Source organism: Trachypithecus francoisi, unplaced genomic scaffold, assembly GCF_009764315.1.
Source record: "Trachypithecus francoisi isolate TF-2019V2 unplaced genomic scaffold, Tfra_2.0 Lachesis_group9, whole genome shotgun sequence".
Lineage (NCBI taxonomy): Eukaryota > Metazoa > Chordata > Mammalia > Primates > Cercopithecidae > Trachypithecus > Trachypithecus francoisi.
Window position 1 is genome coordinate 62,557,288 of NW_022681474.1, and position 21,918 is coordinate 62,579,205.

At 40.9% G+C, this 21,918-nt stretch overlaps 1 long non-coding RNA gene across 2 annotated transcripts in view; it reads right to left on the reverse strand.

Annotated features, from left to right (window-relative positions):
- The window catches only part of LOC117082296, a 102,271-nt gene that overhangs the window by 8,261 nt on the left and 72,092 nt on the right, over positions 1-21,918 (reverse strand). Inside the window, exon 2 of one of the 2 annotated variants that reach the window (XR_004436542.1) lies at positions 13,749-14,029. This is a non-coding gene — a long non-coding RNA (uncharacterized LOC117082296). Of the gene's footprint in view, positions 1-11,333; positions 11,392-13,748; positions 14,030-21,918 lie in introns of those variants that run through there. The other variant, XR_004436541.1, reaches the window with a different exon arrangement.

The window sequence follows — 21,918 nt, forward strand, 5'->3', positions numbered from 1 at the left end:
TGGCTTCAAGTGATCACCTGCCTCAGCCTCCCAAAGGGCTGGAATTATGGGCGCTTCAGGGACCACATTTGTGATGTGTTGAATACTCCTATGGAAGAAGGCATTCCTGGATCCTAATAAATAATGAATATTTATTTTAAATGAATTACGCATCTGTGGTGTTGAACTTGAGCTTGAACAGTGCTAGCTATCAGTTTGTCTTCAGTAGGTTAAAAATCCCCCTCAAAATGTCCTAGTATCTTCAAGTGTGGCTATACCAGATCCTTGCTTAAGGTCTGACCTCTGTGTGCAGTGTAAGAGTGCGTTGTTTTTTCTCCTCTGATTTTAAAAGTCATGTACATTCACTGTAGAAACTATGTCATATAACAAATATTGCAGCCATAAATTATATATTCAATATTTGACCCATGCTGGTAAATATAAATTTAGTATTTTTCACATATATCTTGTACCATATAGTACCAGTTGTTTAATAACAATTTGATATTGTTAAATAACAGTTTATTGTGAATATTTTGTCATGTTATTATTCTTCTATTTCATCATTTTAATGACTGACCTATATTCTATCACATGAACATGCCATAATTTTATTTTACAAACCCACTATAAGTGGATGTATTTGTTATTTATTGTGTATAATAAATTAGCCCAAACTTAAGAGCTTAAAGCAGCAAACATTTATTACCTCACAGTTTCTGTGAGTCAGAAATCCAAGAACAGCTTAGCTGGGTCCTCCAGCTCAGGGTACCTCACAAGGCTGTGATGCAGGTGCTGGCCGGGGCTGTTTTCATCTGAAGGCTCAAACCGGGAAGGATCTGCTTCTGGGTTCACTCACATTCTATTGGCAACCTTCAAGTCTTCACTGGCTTTTGGCTGGAGATATCAAATCCTTGTCATGTGGGACACCCCATAAGGCAATTTATGACATAGGGCATGCCTTTCCCCAGATGAGGATTCCAAGAGACAGAATGTGAGAGAAGATACCCCTAATGGAAGTTGCAGTCTTTTCATATCCTCATCTTAAATGGCATACCATGATTTTTGCCATATTCTAACTGGTAGACATTAGTACCTAAGGCTTGTCCACACTCAAGTAGAGAGGACCATATACCAAGGCATAAATACTGGAGACAGGGATCACAGAGGACTATCTTAAAAACAGACCACCACAGTGGGCATTGAGGTAACACACACATGCATGCACAGTTCGGACACTAATAACAGGGAAATATTTTTCTAAGTAGCTTAGAGGAAGTGACCAGTTGAAGTTTTCAACACCTGATGTTTCAGCCATTGAATGAAAACAGCAGAAAACCCATGATGGCATTTTTCAAGTCAGCTTGGAACCTGAGCCAGAAAAATCACCTGTCAATAGACTACTTTGTGGACATTTTCCAGTGTGGTGGTGGATTTAAAGAAGTAAGTTCTGCACCACTTCACTTGTGTCTTCCCCCTAAACAAATCATTCATCACATCAGCCTGGGGGCTCATGTCTTCATCGGGCCATCTTGGCAATGAGAGAACAGCCCGTGTAGCCTAGCACTGAGCTTTCCCATGGCCCAAATGCAGGCCACTTTTCCAGTCTTCTCACTACACAATCTGTCTGGTCCATGCCAATGATAGAGGCAGGAGGCAGATAACTCTCCTAGGCAGGGGAAGGAAGGTCCCTGGAGAACCTCCAAACTGCCAAAGTCATTGTGCACAGGGAGCTTGTCTAAACATGCCCATGGTGAAAAATTCCATGCCTTAACACATGCACAGTAAGGGAAATAAATCAATATGAAATGGCTCAGACTAAGATCCCACATGTGCACTGAAAGGACTGGGTGGAGCCTCCAGGAATTCATGCCTTATGCACATAGGGAACCCAGCCCTATCACCAGATATGCCCTTGTAGTCAACTGTGAAGTGGCTGCCAGGAACCTTCTTTCAGGACCCTCTCTTCGCTGAAAGCTTTCCTTTTACTTAATAATTCTATTCCACTCATTCTCCAGTGACCACGTGCCTGATTCTTCCTGGTCGTGAGACAAGAACCCCGACCTAGCTGAGCTAAGGAGCAGAAAAACTGCATCACCAACACTAAAAACAATTCCTTTGTATTCTCTTTCTCTCCACCTATTTGTATCTTATCCATCCTCTGAGTTCATCCCAAATTAGCAAAAACCTCCATTCTACTTTCTGTCTGTCACAACCCCTAAAATTGTTCCAGCAATCACTCAAGTGTGTCCTATGGTTAGAGGACTCCGGAACTCAGAAGACTGGAAGAGTAAGACTTCAGACAGGGAACAGAGTAACAGAAAGAGAAACAGTAATATCCACATATACAAGAGTGGCTTATGTAGCAATGGCAGCATGCCCAGTACCACCTGGGAGAGGGATTGAGCTGATAAAGCTCTTGAGAAGCGCTCATATTAAAACAACACGAAATGCTCAGTGAAGCTCAGGAATGTGGAAAGCAAAATATCCAAGAACAAAATATTAATGGTCAAGATGAAGCTCTAGACCTGGACTGAATTATTGATCACTAAGAGGAGCTGGCCCTGGTCACAATGAAGAAATGCTGAAATATTAGATACAAAAGAACACATATCTGAATGTAACATATGTAATCAGCCACATGTTTCTGTGTTCTTTAATCAGATAAATGTTTGGCTCTTCTCAGAGTCAAACATTTATTTTTCTAAACTGCTAAAGTGAAAAATCCCTGTTGAATCCAAAACACTGACTCTGTTAGGACTCATCTTCTAGGAGTCCAGGCACAGAGAAGTGAGTTACATAACTGTCCCCAGAACACCTCCATCAAGCTGTGACTCTCACTCTTCCCTGTCAGTTCCTCTGCAATGTAAATCCATCCATATGGAGGCACAAATGACTTTACATGACTGGGGAGAAGCAAACAAAGTAGACTCTTGGTCCCTCTATTGCTTAGAAGAATAGCAACAGCTCAAGAGCTGATTGAATGCAACCACTGCAAGCAATCACATAAGTGTGTTGACTTCTCTTCAGTCACTGGACATGTAAGACCATCCAGATTTGCCTGAGGACTGCAGGATTTCTGAAGATGGCCCCCACATTTGGAAAGTCTTTTTCCTGAAGGCCTTTCAGAAACCCCCAAAGTTATGGGACAGAGTTCTCCATCCTGCGTGTATTTCTTGTCTACCTTCCATTTTTATAACAATATGTTGGGTACCATGAGAAAAGAAAAAAAGAATCAACTAGAGTTCTTATCCTCACAGTTCTTATCATCCCGCTGGCGAAACAAAGCACATTAACCTTCAAACTGAAGTGGCCCAGCCTGAGCAACATGATGAAACCCCATCTCTACCAAAAAAAAAATACGAAAATTAGCTGAGTACGGAGGTGTATGCCTGTAGTCTCAGCTACTTGGGAGGCTGAGGTAGGAGAATTGCTTGAGCCTGGGAGGCAGAGGTTGTAGTGAGCTGAAATAGCACCACTGCACTCCAGCCAGGATGACAGATGACAGAGTAAGACCCCACATTGAAAAAAAAAAGATGACGTGGCATAGGCTGCAGTGTACAATTAAGTACCAAAAGAGTAGGTGATCTATCAACGGGGTGCCATGTTGTTAACCTGCACTCTGGTCTGCTGGCCAATGCAGTGCACAATGACATGAGTCAGGATGCAGGTACACTAGATCTAAAATCATCCTGAGGCACTTATATGTGTATAATCAACTGAGAAAAGCAGCTAAGAGAAATTGAAGGGGAGGCCAGGAATGAAGGGGAGCACCCTACCCCCTTCTATCTCTGACCTATAGGATGCTAGTGCCTTGATTTCCCCTCAGCGCAGCCCTTGGGTAGGACCCTCTCATCTCTTTTCATCTCCCATCTCGTTACAGGAAAGAGTGGTATTTAAGTTCTTTTTATTTTTTTCTCAGTTCTGCTTCTTTCCTTGTTCTAGCTCAAACTCATTAAACATAATTTAAAATATTTTACCTTACCTCTTTATTCACTTAGTTCTTCAAAGTTTCCCTTCCCCACTTGTGTTTTATTATCACCTCTGCATTCTAATCATGTTTCCAGCTGCAAATATCATCACACAACCTTGTTTTAGCTATAGGTTTCCTTTTCTTTTATCCTCTAATTGGAACTTACCTTCAAAATCTTCCAAGATTCCTTCCTGCAGGCCCCTAGTTTTATCACTAGCCAGCCTTCCCTCGGATTCACACCCTCTCATGTTAAATCTTTCTCCCTTCAGGAAGCCAAGGCTTTTCCTTAAAGGCTTTGCCTTTAAGCTTCTCTCTCTGTTCCATTACTCATTTCTTAGAAAGACCTGTTTTAGAAACTGAGGTTTACTGCAAAATGCACAGCTAAGTTGTGATGAAAACCAGCTTGTTCCTATAGGATAAAATAATACAGAGTTCATATTGACTCAACCATATAGTTAGATACCTAGGAAAGAGTGTTGAAAGCAAAAAGAACAAAGTTGCTGTTAAAAAAAAAGAGAGAAAAAGAAAGAAAGAAACTTAGATTTGATTATAATGGTGCCCTATGTTGTTTTTTTCTAAATAAGAAATCAAAAATAGAAATGTGCTTGTTCCATGATTCTTTAGTGAGCAGTAGCTGATTGGCAAGGAACAATCAGCTATTGAACTCTCCACATAAGGAAAGCCAAGCATGATCATGTCAGCCCCAGACTCAAGGAAAGGCCATAAATGACTGTCCTGTGAGAGACCATCTTGGGAACAATGAGGAACTTGTCTTGTTCTGGACCAGCTAAGTGCCTTCCAGTAGTAGAGACTGCCAGGACGAGCTGTAGGAGCAACAGAGAGTCAGTCTTCTCAGTTATTCTGTCGGAATTTCCTTATACTGAGAAAATGAGCCAGGAATCTATCCTGAGGAGGCAACTTTGCTGCAGTTAGAATTAAATATTCAGAAAAGCAGAGAGGGGAGGACCAGTCTATGACATGAATTCTAAGAAATTCCTGAACATGGGGAAGGAGTGGGCCTAAGCGCTAACTGATTTTGCAATTGCACTTACCCAGAACCAGATATATTCTCACCATTTGACATTTCAGAGTCTGAAAAACTTGACACAAAATAATCATCGGGTATTTACTTATTTATTTATATTCATTTAGAGATAGAGTCTGGCTCTGTGGCCCAGGGTAGAGTGCAGTGGCATATTCCTAGCTCACTGCAGCCTCAAACTTCTGAGCTCCAACAATGCTCCCGCCTCAGCCTTCCAAGTAGCTGGGACTATAAGTGCATGCTACTATGCTCGGCTGATTTTCAAATTTTTGTAGAGATGGGGGTCTTGCTATGTTGCCCAGGCGGATCTTGAACACCCGGGATGAAGTGATCCTCCCAGCTCAGCCTCCCAAAGCATTGGGATTCCAGGTTCAATCCACCACTCTTAACCCGATATTCTTTAACCATTATAAACAATTTCCCCTTAATAATTGTGTGAACTCAGAAGGAAAATAGAGTGCTGAAAGGCTCATAAGTCATAGATAGAAATATATCAGTAGTGTTAACGGAGGTGCACAAGCCCCAGATTAGTGGAAAGTAGTGTGAGCTACTGAACTGTGATGCCAACCATCATAGAAAATTTTCTGAACTAAGTGGCAGGGCGTCTATATCTAAGGGCATCACTTGGATCCTTTCTAATCACACTGACTCAGATTCTGTTTCTGTCATGGAATTAGCTTGCAGTGGTGATCTTATGAAAACCATAGTCACCTCATTTAGATTCTCTTTCTTGACCATTAGAATCACAGAAAAGACCCTTACACACAGTGGCTGTTTGATAAATAAGTACGAATCACTGGATTTTTCATCAGCACCATAAACTAGCCAGTGTTTTGTTTTGTGCTCAGGTGGCTGTATTTTGTTAGACTGTACTAACAGTTCTAAAGAATGCAATGATTCCACCGAAGGCTGTGATTCTGTGAAGTGAAACTCCCAGAATGCATCACTTATTCCAGCATTCAACCAGGCATCATTTCTGTTCTTACAGATGCTCACAGGGTGTCAGGGGTTTGGCCACCTAGAAATAGAAGTCCTCTGTGCTAAGACTGCAAGAAGATATAGTCTAGGAAGCAGAGGAGATGGACAAATTGCTCAGCAATGTGTGATGCTCCAGGCAAGCAGTTGGCAATGAGGGATTCAAGGCAAAGAGGGGAGGCCAGGCACAGTGGCTCATGCCTATAATTCTAGCACTTTGGGAGGCTGGGGCTGGGAGTTTGAGACCAGCCTGGGCAACATAGCAAGACACCATCTCTACAAACAAAAAAAGTTAAAATTAACAGGGGATGTTGGTACACACTTGTAGTCTTGGAGACTTGGGAGGCTGAGGCCAGAGGATCACTTGAGCCCAGAGTTCAAGGATGCAGTGAGCTGTGACTGCACCACCACACTCCAGCTTGGGGGACAGGGACAGAGCAAGACCCTATCACTTTAAAAAAAAAAAGGCAAAGAAGGAAGTGCCCCAAGAGTGAAAAACCTCAGGGTGGAAATTTCTATGCATTATTGTCACAAAAATAAAAAGGCAAGCCACAGACTGGGAGAAAATATTTGCAAAAAGTATCAAATAAAAGACATACCTAGAAAATAGAAACAATTCTCATTATTCAATAATGAGACCAAAGACTGAATTTTTTTAAATAAGCAAAAGATTTGAACAGATACTTTACCAAAGGGGATATACAGATGGCATTTTAGGTACATGAATACATAGTCTTTAGTCATCGGGGAAATGCAAATTAAAACCACAATGAGATACCACACCACTCCCACCCACTGGAATGGCCAAAATTAAAAAGACTGATCTATGAAGTAATAGCAAAAATGTGGAGAAACTGAAATTGTCACATACTGCTAATGGGAATGTACAATGGTAAAACAACTTTGGAAAACAGTTCAACAGTTTCTTACACAGTTAAAGATACACCCACTGAATGATGAGACCTAACAGTTAGAATCTTGAGTGGAGAAATGTAATTGTATAACCACATGAAGATTTGTTGACCAATGTTCATAGTAGCTTTATTTGTACTAGCCAAAACTAGAAACAATCCAACATTCAGCAGTAGGTCAATGGATAAGCAATTGCAGAATATTCCTACAGTGGCATGCTATCCAATGAGAAAAAGAAATGGACTATGGATACACGTGACAAAATGAATCAGTCTCAAAATAATTATATCAGTGAAAGAAATCAGGCAAAATAAAGAGTACATCTTGTATGATTCATTTATATGAAATTTTAGAAAATGCAAATTTACCTACAGTGATAAAAGTATCAGGTTGGTGTGAAACTAAATGCGGCTTTTGCCCTTTTTTTGGCAAAAACTGCAGTTACTTTTGCACCAACTTAATAGATCAGTGGTTCTCTCGAGGGAGAGGTGAGGGGAGAGAAAGGCAGAGATCACAGGGGCACCAGGAAACTTGGGGAGGATGAAAATGTTCTTTATCTTGGTCGTGCTGATGCTTTCATGAGCATATACATAAGGTCAAAATATATCCAATTTTATACTTTACACATGTGCAGCTTTTGTACTTCAATTGTACATCAATGTAGTATTTTTTAAAAAAGAAATGGAACATGTCTTCAGATTCTCCATTATTAAACCACAAAATCTGAAGTTGCTTTAATTCAAAAGTTCCAGTGTAAACTCACATGAAATATGAAATCATTATTGAGATCTCAAAAAAATAGTTAAATTAATCTACTATGCCACAGAAGATAGGAGCTATCTGAGTCCATTTATATTTACATGATGAATTAGATGAAAGGAGTGTTTGGATAGAGCAGGAGACAACAAATTAAAAATTGGTTCACAACAGTCAACCAGGCAAATGACCTAACCTGTGAAGACTTGGGTTAAGACTCCAGCACCACTGATTGGTTGCAAGCTAAGGGAGGTTTACCAATTATTTCAACGTCTGTGGGGTCAAAGAATTTTAATATAACTATAATATAATCTAAAAATGTCTACAACATAAGTGGTACTGAGGCTCAAACGAGAAAATATATGTCCAAGTTTTTATAAAACTTTAAAGCAGCTGGATGGCTCACGCCTATAATCCCAGCACTTTGGGAGGCCGAGGTGGTTGGATTACTTGAGTTCAGGAGTACAAGACCAGCCTGGGCTACATAGGCAGAGACCTCATTTCTACCAAAAATACAAAAAATTAGCCAGATATGGTGGCGTGCACCTGTAGTCCCAGCTACTTGGGAGGCTAAGGCCAGGGGATCACTTTAGCCAGGCAGGCAGAGGTTGCAGTGAGCCAAGATCTTGCCACTGCATGCCAGCCTGGGCAACAGAGTGAGAACCCATCTCAAAATTGAAGAAGAAGAAGAGGAAAAGGAAAGAAGAAAGAAGAAAGAAGGAAGAAGGACGAAGGAAGAAAGAGAGAAAAGAAAATAAAGAAAAGAAAAGAAAAAAGACTTTAAAGCATGTAAGAATGTAAACCAAAAAAATTCTAAGCCCCCCAGCCAGCCGAATGGATCTCCCTCTTGGCAAAAAGGATTCCAAAGAAACCTGAAAAACTAGTTTAGACCATGATAGGAAGTGGGGGCGGTTGGGCATGGCTCATTATACTCTCCCACTTTCAAAGATCTGAATAGCAAGTATTTGCCATCTGTTGTATCTAAGGGCTGCAATCTATGAGACTTCATCTACATAATAAAAACCCTGGTCTCCACAACCCCTTATGTTAACCCAGGCACTCTTTTCTATTGATTCCCTATCTTTAGGTAATAATTTAACTCTTTAAACCAATGCTAATCAGAAAATCTTTGAATCTACCTATGACCTGGAAGCCTTTTTCCTCACCACCTCCCCCCCAGCTTCATGTTGTCTTGCCTTTCCAGACCAAACCAATATGTACCTCACATGTATTGATTGATGTCTTATGTCTCCCTAAAACATATAAAATCAAGCTGTAACCCAACCACCTTGGGCACATGTTCTCAGGACCTCTTGAGGCTGTGTCATGGATCATGGTCCTTACAGTTAGCTCAGAATAAATCTCTTCAAATGTTTTACAAAGTTTGGCTATTTTCATCAACAAGAATTAACAACCATATTCTGACTATAATAATTACTGTATGCCTGACAGCATCCCGAGAACTTTTCCTCATGCAATCTTTCCAACATCCTTCTTGAAAAAATTCCATGACTTCTCCTCCACTGTGGACCAGCACACAAGGGCTTCTGAGAGCTTTGGTAATTTGCTCACGGGCACAAATCTAATGCCTTCTGGAGCTGTGACTTTCTGAGACCCAGGTCTTGCATACTTCACAGGCCATAATTGTGAGCATCACATGAGTGTCTTCTCCTCTCATTTATGTATTAAGGGACTCCAAATATATAAGTAGATGCTTCCACACCCTAGGAGACTGGATTCCCCACTGCGCTGGCTTTCTCAAGCTCTGTGGAATGTGTTGTTGGCTGGAACTTATCATGAAGAGCTTTGCTGTAAAATATATCTGGGGTAAAGTGGGTCTTAAAAATCCTTTCTCGGCCGGGCGCAGTGGCTCAAGCCTGTAATCCCAACACTTTGGGAGGCCGAGACGGGCGGATCACGAGGTCAGGAGATCGAGACCATCCTGGCTAACATGGTGAAACCCCGTCTCTACTAAAAAATATAAAAAATTAGCCGGGCGAGGTGGCGGGCGCCTGTAGTCCCAGCTACTCGGGAGGCTGAGGCAGGAGAATGGCGTGAACCCAGGAGGCGGAGCTTGCAGTGAGCTGAGATCCGGCCACAGCACTCTAGCCTGGGCGACAGAGCGAGACTCCATCTCAAAAAAAAAAAAAAAAAAAAAATCCTTTCTCTATACATACATGTAGGTAGAGACTATCTCCATTAACAGAAGAGGGAATTATGCCACTCTTATAAAGAAGCTGTACTGTGGGCACATTTATTCCTAAATTGATAGTAGCCATTTTAACTATGAAAAGGATCTGCCCAGATGAAAGAGGGGCTGCCTGTGGAGCACAGCTGGATGGGGGAAGCAAGGTTTTCTTCTGGGACACCTGGCTTTGTTTATCAGGTGCTTTATTGAGACTTCTCTGTTTCATCACCCCATTCATTTCCTACCCATTCTTCTATATCTCTGCTTTTCTTTTGCAAATATTTTTCACCTCTCCTCTTCTGAGTCTTACCGTCACAATGATCACTCACTGATAATTTAATCAAATGCATCTAACATCTTGAACTGACAAGTGAAACAGTCTCACAAAAACAAAATGGGGAAATGAAAATGAATAGTAGCTTAAAATGATATCTAGCCGACCTTCAATTTCCCCATTACACTGACAGAAACAGAGAACACAGTAGCAAGAAGATACTCCAAAGAAATTACTTAAAATATCACTTTACCTCTCTCCCTAATCACCTGTTTAGCAAGTGATAATACTGAATTATTAAACTGTTATTTAATGAGTTTCAAAATAATTAATATGAGGTAAAGGGAGAAATTAAGCTAAAGGAGAAATAAGACAATTTATATGCTACACTATGCTATATATACTATGTTATGTGTATTATGTGTAATTATACATGTTTAATATATAATTTTCATTATATATCACAAATAATTACATTTCATGTATTGTTCACTAATATGTGACATATATTATGCTATCGAATAATTACATTATGTATCAAATGTGTGTGTGATATTTACTTACGTATTTTTAGTCTGAAGAGTAAAACTGCATCATAAAGATTCTTACTGAATTTTGTTGATTTGGTAAAAGCCTGTATCCAAGTGCATATGTTCCAAAGTGCTGTTCTGGTGATATAATAGAAAAAAAAAACCCTATTATCACAAAGGAATTGTGCTGTGTGTACAGTTAACTCCAAATCATTATTTCACCCTATATAGCATTATTTTTGAGATTTGACACAGTTTTCCAGAGGAAACATTTTAAATGCAAGAATTAGATCTTACCCTTTAGGACAGCCTGCTTGCTGTCTCCTGGACACTGTATCTTATTTCACATGTGCCCTGTATATTATGGAATTTCCTCCCTTGGAAAAACAACCAGAAGTCCCCAGAAGCATGAGGTAGAGGTAGTCAAGTTCATCTCCAAGTAACAAAGGAAGCTGAGACTTGGGTTAATAAAACAAGCCCAATTTAGTCTGCTCTTGTTTGGAAATTTCACCTTCAAAGGTGTTTTCTGGCTTGAGTTAGATTTAAGTTTCTGGGTATAAGTAGTGGAAGTTGTTTAGATATCCAGCATTTAGTAGACTCCTTTGTGTATTTGAGGAATTCCCTAATTAGGTCTTTGTATTAGTCTATTTTCATGCAGCTGATAAAGACAATTTACAAAAGAAAGAAAGGTTTAATCGACTTACAGTTCCACGTGGCTGAGGTAGCCTCACAATCTTGGCAGAAGGCAAGGAGGAGCAAGTCACATCTTACATGGATAGCAGCAGGCAAACAGAGAGAGCTTGTGCAGGGGAACTTCTCTTTTTAAAACCATCAGATCTCATGAGACTTATTCACTATCACGTGAACAGTGCAGGAAAGACCCACCCCCATAATTCAATCACCGCCCACCAGGTTCCTACCACGACTCATGGGAATTGTGGGAGTTACAATTCAAGATGAGATTTGGGTGGGGACACAGCCAAACCATAACAGTCTTGGTGGAAGATGAGCCTTGCTCCCACTACTGAAACTAGAAGATGCAGATTACCCCATTTCTCCACCTCCCAGTCATAAAGTAGGTATGTGTGACCTGGGCTCGGCCAGTTAGGTTTTAAAACTGAAGCTGGTGATCAGAGTGGAGCAGGGGGCACCAACTCTGGAAGCTGCAAAGCCCACTGCCTGGCCTCAGGGGAAGCAGTGCTGAAGTCAGCAGCATCCAGCTGCAGCCTACTTAGCATGTGCTGGGCCTGGCCTTGACTATGATTTCAGTTATTCAGCTTCTCTTGTTTTCTGCTTTTTCAGTTCCTACATCTTTGCTCATCAGTATCATCCATTCAATTTCACTCTGGCTTAAGTTAAAGGGAGTTGGTTTCTCTTACTTAAAATCAAGAGCCCTGAAGGAATACTATAGATGTATCTTTTTCTCAAACTTGTGTTTTGTCCCAACGCAACATTTGTTTCCATAGTCTTATTTATTCTATGTAGAGATAATCATAACTCAAACAGATTGTGGTCTGGGAGTAATATCTGAACTAATAAAAATACTGAATTATGCATTTTTTTCTAAATGCAGTATTACACCTTTCAAATGTATGAAATGATTGGAATGAGCTTATTCTAATTCCTGGAGGAAAATTATGTTAAAAAATTCATTAAAATGAGCTCTGTTTAGCAAATAAATGACTTGTTAACAAAAAGAGGCTCCTATGGTTTTAAGAGTATGTTGAAAGTTTGGTATCTCAGGAAATTATAAATATCCAGTGGCCTATATTGTTTTTGATACTAATTGAGTAAATGGAACCTCAGAGGCTGGGATTTGCCTTCAAGGAAATCAATGGAAAAGAAATCAAGATCGTCCTCATTTTCAAATTCTTCTTCTGGGTTAAGGCTTTGGTTCCTTTGCTAAGGCTTTGGTTCCTTTGCTAAGGATGCAGAGATGTAGGAGAAGTAGGGGGATTCTTGTTTAAAATAAAGATATTCCTGGATAATTGATGTATGAGTAAAGTGTTAGGGAATTAGGTTGCTATTCATTATAAAAGTAAGTTAGAGGAAATGGGACATAAGAGAACCATGTTTTGAAAGTAGAGTGCTGGGTAATAGCCAAGAGATAGTCCCAGCCTGGAGCCACGAAGGGGCAGCGTGAAGACCCTGGACATAAAGGAGAGATGGGGAAGCTGGGAGGGCAAGAAGACCTTCAAGAGGGGTATGGCAGGGGGAACAAAGGCTAACTATGACCTTCACTATTTTGTCCAGTTCAGTTCAGTTCCATTGATGCCAGAATTCCTACCCTTTCTGAAGCAATGGAACTCTAGTTAACAATAATTTGTTATGATGTAAAAAAAAAAAAAAAAAAAAGGCCACATTCTGCATTTTAAGACAAGTTAATAAGGCTGGGTGCAATGACTCACACCTGTAATTCCATCACTTTGGGAAGCTGAGGTGGGAGGATCACTTGAGCCCAGGAGTTTAAGACCAGCCTGAGCAACATTGCGACACCCTATCTCTGCAAAAAATAAAAAATTAACTGGGTGTGGTGGTGCTTACCTGTAGTCCCAGCTACTCAGGAGGCTCAGGCAGGAGGATATCCCTTGAGCCCAGGAGTTAGAGGCTGCAGTGAGCCATGACCACGGCACTGCTTTCCTGGGACACAGAGCAAGACCCTGTCTCTCTTTAAAAAAATAAAATAAATAAATTAAAAAAAAAAAAAACAGTTTACAAGAAGGTTGGTTTATCCCCTCAGCTTTTGAAGGTAAGCTTTTATTTAATGTTCAACCTAAATATCCTTTTATTATCAATTTATTTTACCATTTAGGCCTCTAAATTGTGATTCAAATATACTGGCATTTTGCCTCAGAAAAGAGCACATTTGGTCCCTGGGCTGGCCAAGAAATAAATAGTTGCATACTATTATTTGCAACTTAAAATCAAGAAAACAAGCCTAGCTTGTTTCTGTTTATTGCTGCTATTGTTGCTGCTGCTGTTTTTACATTTTCGCCTCCTGACTCTATTCTTCCAGATCATTGATTATTTCTGAGACTCTTTCTGAAATTTGCCACAATTTGTCAGTATCTCCCCAGCCCTTAACAAACGTCTCTCATTTGTTTTTTCCCTTGACTCACCTGTTTTGTAAGAAATGAAGGAAGCTTGAACATGAGTGCCTGTCAAGCACAGAGATGCAGCAAGACTCTAGATGCTAGAAACATAACAAGCCAGATTCTCTCAGGGACTAACTGTGCTTCCTGAAGTGAAGCTCATGTCACCTTACGCGAGAACGCGTAGACTCTCTGGTGGGTCAATGTCAGGTCAACACTGGTAGGATGATGTGAGGCTCTGTACGGAGTCCCAGGTGGAAGGGGAGGTGGAATGACTCAACATCGTCCATGGTACTTGGAAACTGCAACTTTAAGCAAAACAACAAATAATGAAACCAAGTTGACCATAGGCTAATTGATACAACAAGAATTAAGAGCCTATGGCCTATTTCTGATCACAAAAACATGACCAAACTTCCAAAAAGACCCAAAACACTTCTAATATTAAACACTGAAATAAATGTGAGCCGTACTTAACATTTTAGAAAGGTGAATAAAAACAAGTAACACAAGGAGCTCCCCATTTATTCCAGTTCAGGATCACGAGCAGTGCAGACTGGAAGACAGGGGCCTAGACTTCAGTTACTCTTGCCTTGGCCTTTGCTGGGAATGAGACTATCAAACTTTCAGTGTTCTTATCCACCTCAGAGGGTGGCTGCAAAGATGCAAAAGATTTCCATATCTCTCTAAGCAAATATAGCCCAGTGGAAAGTGTAAGGGCTATAGCACCAGCAGGCTTGAGTTTGAATCCCAGGCATTCTGTAGCTAAATGGCTTCAGTCAAGATCTAAGCCTCTACTTCTTTGTCTGTAGAACAGGAATAATACCAGCATCATAGGGTTTTTGTGAATATTAAATAACATAATGTGTAAGTTGCCTGGCACATTTGAGGTACAAAATAAATGCTAAATCTTTTTTAAATATAATTTCAACTTGTATTTTAGATTCAGAGGGTACATGTGCAGGTTTGTTACATGGGTATATTGTGTGATGCTGAGGTTTGGTATTCAACTGATCCTGTCAACCAAGTACTAAGCATAGTACCCAACAGTTAGTTTGTTAACCCTTGTCCCCTTCTCCTTCCCTGCCAAGTAGTCCCCAGTGTCTATTGTTGCCATTTTTATGTCCATGAGTATCCAATGTTTAGCTCCCACTTATGACAGAGAATATGTGGTTTTTTTTTTCTGTTCCTGCTTTAATTCACTTAGGATAATGGCCTCCAGCTGTATCCATGTTGCCCCAAAGGACATGATTTCATTCTGTTTTATGGCTTTGTAGTATCCCAGGGTGTACATGTACCACGTTTTCTTTTTTTTTTTTAATATTTTTTATTATACTTTAAGTTCTAGGGTACATGTGCATAATGTGCAGGTTTGTACATATGTATACTTATGCCATGTTGGTGTGCTGCACCCATCAACTCGTTAGCACCCATCAAGTCATCATTTATATCATGTATACTCCCCAATGCAATCCCTCCCTCCTCCCCCCTCCCCATGATAGGCCCCAGTGTGTGATGTTCCCCTTCCCGAGTCCAAGTGATCTCATTGTTCAGTTCCCACCTATGAGTGAGAACATGCGGTGTTTGGTTTTCTGTTCTTGTGATAGTTTGCTAAGAATGATGGTTTCCAGCTGCATCCATGTCCCTACAAAGGATGCAAACTCATCCTTTTTTATGGCTGCATAGTATTCCATGGTGTATATGTGCCACATTTTCTTAATCCAGTCTGTCACAGATGGACATTTGGGTTGATTCCAAGTCTTTGCTATTGTGAATAGTGCCGCAATAAACATACGTGTGCATGTGTCTTTGTAGTAGAATAATTTATAATCCTTTGGGTATATACCCAGTAGTGGGATGGCTGGGTCATATGGTACATCTAGTTCTAGATCCTTGGAATTGCCATACTGTTTTCCATAATGGTTGAACTAGTTTACAATCCCACCAACAGTGTAAAAGTGTTCCTATTTCTCCACATCCTCTCCAACACCTGTTGTTTCCTGACTTCTTAATGATTGCCATTCTAACTGGTGTGAGATGGTATCTCATTGTGGTTTTGATTTGCATTTCTCTGATGGCGAGTGATGATGAGCATTTTTTCATGTGTCTGTTGGCTGTATGAATGTCTTCTTTTGAGAAATGTCTGTTCATATATTTTCCCCACTTTTTGATGGGGTTGTTTGTTTTTTTCTTGTATATTTGTTTGAGTTCTTTGTAGATTCTGGATATGAGCCCTTTGTCAGATGAGTAGATTGCAAAAATTTTCTCCCATTCTGTAGGTTGCCTGTTCACTCTGATGGTAGTTTCTTTTGCTGTGCAAAAGCTTTTTAGTTTAATTAGATCCATTTGTCGATTTTGGCTTTTGCTGCCGTTGCTTTTGGTGTTTTAGACATGAAGTCCTTGCCCATGCCTATGTCCTGAATGGTACTACCTAGATTTTCTTCTAGGTTTTTATGGTATTAGGTCTAACATTTAAGTCTCTAATCCATCTTGAATTAATTTTCGTATAAGGGGTAAGGAAAGGATCCAGTTTCAGCTTTCTACTTATGGCTAGCCAATTTTCCCAGCACCATTTATTAATAGGGAATCCTTTCCCCATTTCTTGTTCTCTCAGGTTTGTCAAAGATCAGATGGCTGTAGATGTGTGGTATTATTTCTGAGGACTCTGTTCTGTTCCATTGGTCTATATCTCTGTTTTGGTACCAGTACCATGCTGTTTTGGTTACTGTAGCCTTGTAGTATAGTTTGAAGTCAGGTAGCGTGACGCATCCAGCTTTGTCCTTTTGACTTAGGATTGTCTTGGCAATGCGGGCTCTTTTTTGGTTCCATATGAACTTTAAAGCAGTTTTTTCCAATTCTGTGAAGAAACTCATTGGTAGCTTGATGGGGATGGCATTGAATCTATAAATAACCTTGGGCAGTATGGCCATTTTCACAATATTGATTCTTCCTATCCATGAGCATGGTATGTTCTTCCATTTGTTTGTGTCCTCTTTGATTTCACTGAGCAGTGGTTTGTAGTTCTCCTTGAAGAGGTCCTTTACATCCCTTGTAAGCTGGATTCCTAGGTATTTTATTCTCTTTGAAGCAATTGTGAATGGAAGTTCATTCCTGATTTGGCTCTCTGCTTGTCTGTTACTGGTGTATAAGAATGCTTGTGATTTTTGCACATTAATTTTGTATCCTGAGACTTTGCTGAAGTTGCTTATCAGCTTAAGGAGATTTTGGGCTGAGACAATGGGGTTTTCTAAATATACAATCATGTCATCTGCAAACAGGGACAATTTGACTTCTTCTTTTCCTAACTGGATACCCTTGATTTCTTTCTCTTGCCTGATTGCCCTAGCCAGAACTTCCAAGACTATGTTGAATAGGAGTGGTGAGAGAGGGCATCCCTGTCTTGTGCCAGTTTTCAACGGGAATTTTTCCAGTTTTTGCCCATTCAGTATGATATTAGCTGTGGGTTTGTCATAAATAGCTCTTATTATTTTGAGGTACGTTCCATCAATACCGAATTTATTGAGCATTTTTAGCATGAAGGGCTGTTGAATTTTGTCAAAAGCCTTTTCTGCATCTATTGAGATAATCATGTGGTTCTTGTCTTTGGTTCTGTTTATATGCTGGATTACGTTTATTGATTTGCAAATGTTGAACCAGCCTTGCATCCCGGGGATGAAGCCCACTTGATCATGGTGGATAAGCTTTTTGATGTGCTGCTGAATCCGGTTTGCCAGTATTTTATCGAGAATTTTTGCATCGATGTTCATCAGGATATTGGTCTAAAATCTCTTTTTTTGTTGTGTCTCTGCCAGGCTTTGGTATCAGAATGATGTTGGCCTCATAAAATGAGTTAGGGAGGATTCCTCTTTTTCTATTGATTGGAATAGTTTCAGAAGGAATGGTACCAGCTCCTCCTTGTACCTCTGGTAGAATTCAGCTGTGAATCCATCTGGTCCTGGACTTTTTTTCGTGGGTAGGCTATTAATTGTTGCCTCAATTTCAGAGCCTGCTATTGGTCTATTCAGGGATTCAACTTCTTCCTGGTTTAGTCTTGGGAGAGTGTAAGTGTCCAGGAAATTATCCATTTCTTCTAGATTTTCTAGTTGATTTGCGTAGAGGCATTATAGTATTCTCTGATGGTTGTTTGTATTTCTGTGGGGTCAGTGGTGATATCCCCTTTATCATTTTTTATTGCGTCTATTTGATTCCTCTCTCTTTTCTTCTTTATTAGTCTTGCTAGCGGTCTGTCAATTTTGTTGATCTTTTCAAAAAACCAACTCCTGGATTCATTGATTTTTTGGAGGGTTTTTTGTGTCTCTATCTCCTTCAGTTCTGCTCTGATCTTAGTTATTTCTTGCCTTCTGCTAGCTTTTGAATGTGTTTGCTCTTGCCTCTCTAGTTCTTTTAATGTGATGTTAGAGTGTCAATTTTAGATCTTTCCTGCTTTCTCTTGTGAGCATTTAGTGCTATAAATTTCCCTCTACACACTGCTTTAAATGTGTCCCAGAGATTCTGGTATGTTGTATCTTTGTTCTCATTGGTTTCAAAGAACATCTTTATTTCTGCTTTCATTTCATTATGTACCCAGTAGTCATTCAGGAGCAGGTTGTTCAGTTTCCATGTAGTTGAGTGGTTTTGATTGAGTTTCTTAGTCCTGAGTTCTAGTGTGATTGCACTGTGGTCTGAGAGACAGTTTGTTATAATTTCTGTTCTTGTACATTTGCTGAGGAGTGCTTTACTTCCAATTATGTGGTCAATTTTGAATAAGTGCGATGTGGTGCTGAGAAGAATGTATATTCTGTTGATTTGGGGTGGAGAGTTCTATAGATGTCTATTAGGTCCACTTGGTGCAGAGATGAGTTCAATTCCTGGATATCCTTGTTAACTTTCTGTCTCGTTGATCTGTCTAATGTTGACAGTGGAGTGTTGAAGTCTCCCATTATTATTGTATGGGAGTCTAAGTCTCTTTGTAAGTCTCTAAGGACTTGCTTTATGAATCTGGGTGCTCCTGTATTGGGTGCATAGATATTTAGGATAGTTAGCTCTTCCTGTTGAATTGATCCCTTTACCATTATGTAATGGCCTTCTTTGTCTCTTTTGATCTTTGATGGTTGAAAGTCTGTTTTATCAGAGACTAGGATTGCAACCCCTGCTTTTTTTTTGTTCTCCATTTGCTTGGTAGATCTTCCTCCATCCCTTTATTTTGAGCCTATGTATGTCTCTGCATGTGAGATGGGTCTCCTGAATACAGCAGACTGATGGATCTTGACTCTTTATCCAGTTTCCCTGTCTGCGTCTTTTAATTGGAGCATTTAGTCCATTTACATTTAAGGTTAATATGGTTATGTGTGAACTTGATCTTGCCATTATGATATTAACTGGTTATTTTGCTCATTAGTTGATGCAGTTTCTTCCTAGCCTCGATGGTCTTTACATTTTGGCATGTTTTTGCAATGGCTGGTACCGTTGTTCCTTTCCATGTTTAGGGCTTCCTTCAGGGTCTCTTGTAAGGCAGGCCTGGTGGTGACAAAATCTCTCAGCATTTGCTTATCTGTAAAGGTTTTATTTCTCCTTCACTGATGAAACTTAGTTTGGCTGGATATGAAATTCTGGGTTGAAAATTCTTTTCTTTAAGAACGTTGAATATTGGCCCCCACTCTCTTCTGGCTTGTAGAGTTTCTGCCGAGAGATCTGCTGTTAGTCTGATGGGCTTCCCTTTGTGGGTAATCCGACCTTTCTCTCTGGCTGCCCTTAAGATTTTTTCCTTCATTTCAACTTTGGTGAATCTGGCAATTATGTGTCTTGGAGTTGCTCTTCTGGAGGAGTATCTTTGTGGCGTTCTCTGTATTTCCTGAATTTGAATGTTGGCCTGCCCTACTAGGTTGGGGAGTTCTCCTGGATGATATCCTGCAGAGTGTTTTCAACTTGGTTCCATTTTCCCCCTCACTTTCAGGCACCCCAATCAGACGTAGATTTGGTCTTTTGACATAATCCCATACTTCTTGCAGGCTTTGTTCATTTCTTTTTCTTCTTTTTTCTTTTGGTTTCTCTTCTCGCTTCATTTCATTCATTTGATCCTCAATCGCTGATACTCTTTCTTCCAGTTGATCGAGTTGGTTACTGAAGCTTGTGCATTTGTCACGTATTTCTCGTGTCATGGTTTTCATCTCTGTCATTTCGTTTATGACCTTCTCTGCATTAATTAGTCTAGCTGTCAATTCTTCCACTTTTTTTTCAAGATTTTTAGTTTCTTTGCGCTGGGTACGTAATTCCTCCTTTAGCTCTGAGAAGTTTGATGGACTGAAGCCTTCTTCTCTCATCTCGTCAAAGTCATTCTCTGACCAGCTTTGATCCGTTGCTGGCGATGGGCTGTGCTCCTTTGCAGGGGGAGATGCGCTCTTATTTTTTGAATTTCCAGCTTTTCTGCCCTGCTTCTTCCCCATCTTTGTGGTTTTATCTGTCTCTGGTCTTTGATGATGGTGACGTACTGATGGGGTTTTGGTATAGGTGTCCTTCCTGTTTGATAGTTTTCCGTCTGACAGTCAGCAGGACTGTCTGTTGGTCTGTTGGAGATTGCTTGAGGTCCACTCCAGACCCTGTGTGCCTGGGTATCAGCAGCAGAGGTTGCCGAAGACAGAATATTGCTGAACAGCGAGTGTACCTGTCTGATTCTTCCTTTGGAAGTTTCCTCTCAGGGGTGATTCCATCCTGTGAGGTGTGGGGTGTCAGACTGCCCCTAGTGGGGGATGTCTCCCAGCTAGGCTACTCAGGGGTCAGGGACCCACCTGAGCAGGCAGTCTGTCCGTTCTCAGATCTCAACTTCCGCGTTGGGAGATCCGCGGCTCTCCCCAAAGCTGTCAGACAGAGTCATTCGCGTCTGCACCGCCCCCGCTGCTTCCCCTATTGGACTTCAGCTGTGCGCTGTCCCCAGAGATGGAGTCTACAGAGACAGGCAGGCTTCCTTGAGCTGCTGTGAGCTCCACCCAGTTCGAGCTTCCCAGCGGCTTTGTTTACCTACTTAAGCCTCAGCAATGGCGGGCGCCCCTCCCCCAGCCTCGCTGCTGCCTTGCGGATAGATCACGGCAGACTGCTGTGTTAGCAGTGAGGGAGGCTCCGTGGGCGTGGGACCCTCCCGGCCAGGTGTGGGATATATTCTCCTGGTGTGCCTGTTTCCTTAAAGCGCAGTATTGGGGTGGGAGTTACCCGGTTTTCCAGGTGTTGTGTGTCTCAGTTTCCCTGGCTAGGAAAACGGGTTTCCTTCCCCCTTGCACTTCCAGGTGAGGCAATGCCTCGCCCTGCTTCAGCTCTCGCTGGTCAGGCTGCAGCAGCTGACCAGCACCGATTTTCCGGCACTCCCTAGTGAGATGACCCCAGTACCTCAGTTGAAAATGCAGAAATCACCGGTCTTCTGTGTCGCTCACGCTGCGAGTTGGAGACTGGAGCTGTTCCTATTCGGCCATCTTGCTCCGCCCGTACCACGTTTTCTTTATCCAATCCACTGTTGATGGGCACCTAGGTCCATCCCATGTCTTTGTTATTGTGAATAGTAATGCTAATTCTTTAATCCTTCTGTTCTCTCCCAAGGTGAAATATTAAGAATTAATCTTGAGAATTAATGTTGCAGTTATTAAATGTTATAATAAAGTATTAAAATAATGCTTCACAAAATGTTCTGTATGCTATAAAGAACAATATAAACATAAAACATTTTGAAAGCTAACACACTAGTCGGGCACAGTGGCTCACACCTGTTATCCCAGCACTTTGGGAGGTTGAGGTAGGAGGATCACTTGAGGCCAGGAGTTCAAGACCAGCCTGGGCAACACAGTGAGACCCCATCTCTACAAAATCCTCCCCCCAAAAAATTAAACCAAAACAAAAACAATTGTATCCTTTTCCGTCTACCATTCTATTTCCCAGCCTCCCTTCCACAGAAAACCTAAGGAACTATCAGCACTTACTGTCTATTTCTTCACTTCCTATTTGGTCCTCAAGTAGCTGCCAGTTTCACTACTCCCTGGACACCATTCTCACCCATTTCCACCAATGACCTCCTAATTGCTAAGTGCACTGATCCTTTGACTTTATTTTAAGCCCTCTGCAGTGTTGATCAATGTTGGCAACCTTCCTTTTCAAAGCATAATATTTTCTTTAGATAGGACATATTTTCTACATTTTTCTCCTACCTCCTTTGACC